Source organism: Cupressus sempervirens, chromosome 1 (genome assembly GCF_028749045.1).
Source record: "Cupressus sempervirens isolate cs-2001-9-10 chromosome 1, ASM2874904v1, whole genome shotgun sequence".
In the NCBI taxonomy this organism is placed as follows: Eukaryota; Viridiplantae; Streptophyta; class Pinopsida; order Cupressales; family Cupressaceae; genus Cupressus; species Cupressus sempervirens.
This window is the reverse complement of record NC_143118.1, coordinates 254,408,590-254,411,806: the sequence shown is the minus strand read 5'-3', so window position 1 is coordinate 254,411,806 and position 3,217 is coordinate 254,408,590. Positions and strand designations below refer to the sequence as shown.

Genomic DNA, 3,217 nt, shown 5'->3' with positions numbered 1-3,217 from the left:
GAAATGCTTTGAGGGATTGTATATTTGGGGAACCAAACAAAGTATGTCAAAGCAAATTATTAATGCCCTTTTCAGATCAAATATGTCAAGTCATTTGTAACACCCCAAATACAAAGAACATTTCACCATGTTTCAAATGTTTGGTCATGAGAGGAATCTTATGTGACATAATTAAAATGTAAGATATTACGAAGTACCATCAGATTTAGAGTAGGAAATAGTAATGCTAACTTGGAATAGTGTATTGTATTTTATTCCATGATAAGATTATTGCAATCTCAATTCATGATTGCCGAAATGGCCTTTGGATTTATTTCTTCAATGCATGTAAAATAAGGATTCATTTAGTATTTGAATCCACTTGTGCATAGCATTATTCCTATCAATTTCAATGATTGTGGCTCTTCTTTTAAAACAATAATTATATAACCATTAAAAAATACATAAACATAAACATTTGATAAAAAAAAGTGCAAGACAGAATAAAAATGCATAAGCCTACCTTTGAAATGTGAACTCTTCTTGCACATAGCACGTCATTTCTGGTAGAAGCAATTAAAAAGGCCTCATCTACAAATGCACCTAGATAAGAAGGGTGATCAAATCCAACAAGTATTATTTGCATGGTCAGTTTGGGAAGATAATATCACTATCAACCAAAGACCATAGCATATTTCCCATCAATATTTTATCCTCCAAAGAAATATATATCTCTAATAATTCCTGTATACAATGAAGAATTGAGGGTGTCTGGAACTATTCATGGGACTTAATCTCCATCAATGTATTTTTCTAGATAATTCATTCTCATATGAAGTGGTGAATGTTGATGATAGGAATATTTAAAATACAGTAAAGGTTTCCTTTTACCATGTGAAGAGATTTTGCATAGATAATATAAGTGTTATAAGGTTGGGAGAAATTTATGGTAGAGGAGTATCTATCAGGAAGTGAATGCTCCATACACGTGATGAGATTCTTCTAATATTGAATGCTGATGGGGCCACAAAAATAACTGATCTGGAAGAACTTTAATTTAACATCAAAGAATATTGTGAAAAGGAGATTTTTAAGGAAGAAAAAATGAGTAGCAGTTCAATTGCAAAGATTGGCAATATAGCAGTTGTTATATTTGATTCTCAAGCTCATCTGGAAAGTCAAGCTATAGAAACTTGCAAGTGGTATCACAACATTATAATCAAAGGATTCCATTTGTGTGCCCTCTTAGTTGCTTGTGTAGAAGTTAAAGACACTCAGTCTGGCTTCGAAATGTTCACAAGTGTTGTTGCACATTAACTTTTCATCAACATGCATCTTAACAGGTGCTACTTTAATCAAGAATTAGTATATATGTGTAACTGCATAAATATTCCTATCATAGAAATATTTTTCAATTGAATATAGATACTTGGCTCTAAAGTCCAAATAATGAGTAAAATATATATGTTGTTGGAGTTGGTTGTATTTCACCTTGGTTGTGGTCTTCACATATGGAAAATTTACAACTAGGTTGATGAATATATTTTTGCAAAATCCCCATTCAAATATGTCAATTGTAAACAAGCCATAGATGCCACCATTCTGGAAATAGTCTTAAAACATAGTTACCAGATCACGCTGCTATTTTTAGGAAGTATAACATTTTTGGCTGGATAAACTCTTCCACTTTAAGCTAATAATGAACCGTATTGGTTGGGCATAAGATTTAACAGATTTGGAAAATAATAGTGGGTGCAAATAATCCAAATAATCCAAATAATTTATAATTAGAATTGACTAATTGAGACTTAATCACTTCAATTTCCTTAAATATAAAAGAAGAAACAAATAGAAACCAGTAGTTATGCTTACATTAGGTTGATCTTTTATTTTCTTGTTGTGTGTAGCAAAAAACAACTAGACAAGTATTTCTTCACTTCCTATGACTAGAATTTCTTTTAGTCCTAGCAAATTTCAGCAAGGTATCTAAAATATGGCTGAGAATGAGGATATTTAGCCTCTTGTCTATGACAATGGAACTGGCTTGGTTAATGTTGGAATTACAGGAGATGATGCTCCAAGAGAACTATTCCAGTGTATCATTAGTAAGCCACGTCACATGTCACTCAGATTTGTCAGTGTATATCAGTCTACAATGATTATGGCATTGATGATGGATCCTACAACATTTAGGGCAGAACCAAACCCAGGTTTTGACTAAAGATCAATAAGTTTGAGAGCTAATAGCATCTATTCCATTTTCAGAGTGAGCATTAAAGCCAACATAGCCTCACATAATGCATGTAAAATAGTATAACTTCATATCAAATCACCTAACTAAATTAAAATACTATGAGTGATAGATACCTCGAGCACCATGGTGAAAGATGAATTCAAGAAGAAATGGAGATGAACTAAAATAAAAATCTCTGAATAATCTTCCTTGGCCTCGATGCATTTCTCCATTTCTTTTTCTTCAGCCTCTCATAATAGCTATTCCTTTGTCTATGTTGCTAATCTTTTGTCTTTCCTGCATAGTTCTAGCTCTACTGCCACGAGATTGTATTTCAATTCAATGTATGTAGACTTGAGAAATGAGGGAACTAAAATAGACTGGGGTGGGGGTGGGCTCCTATTTTCTAATCTTCTGGAGAAGGAGGAATAGAATTAGTGATTGTAGCCTGCTCTTCCTAGTGAGTTGAATTTTAGACATGGGATTCATCTGGTAATAAATCATTAGGCATTAGTTGGGCCCCTATTCTCTATTATTCTCTCTTAGTTCCTCATTTTCATGTATCCCTCAACACAGAAGCTCAGACCAAAGGATGGGAGATGGGGAAGGCAGTGAAGCATTGCATTGGGTGGGGATATACATGAATATCATAGAAGGATGGAGATACAACCCAGAGATTGAGTGAACACATGGGATTGACAACCAAGGTAACTAAGCTGAAGCTAGCACCCTGGGACTATTGATTTCTTTAGAAAGATTCCCTGAAAGCTCAAATGAGGGTGTCTTATTTTCATTATGTTCGGCCTACTTCTATAAACTTTCATCTTAGCAAGTGGACCAAAAGGTTGATCTCCCGAATTTTGCCACCACTAGGCTTGTCTTCTTTTGCCTCTCCGTTGCTTGTCAATATGATCATAGGGGTTAGAATAAGGTGCAACGAGGCCCCTTACTATTCTATCTATCAAATATGTTCCAGAAAACTTCATTAATTCAAAGAATTTCAGA

General features: G+C 34.0%; 1 pseudogene; it reads left to right on the top strand.

The window, feature by feature from the left end:
• The first annotated feature begins 297 nt into the window (after positions 1-297).
• Positions 298-1,509, top strand: LOC149577107 (uncharacterized; annotated as a pseudogene).
• The last annotated feature ends 1,708 nt before the right edge of the window (positions 1,510-3,217 follow it).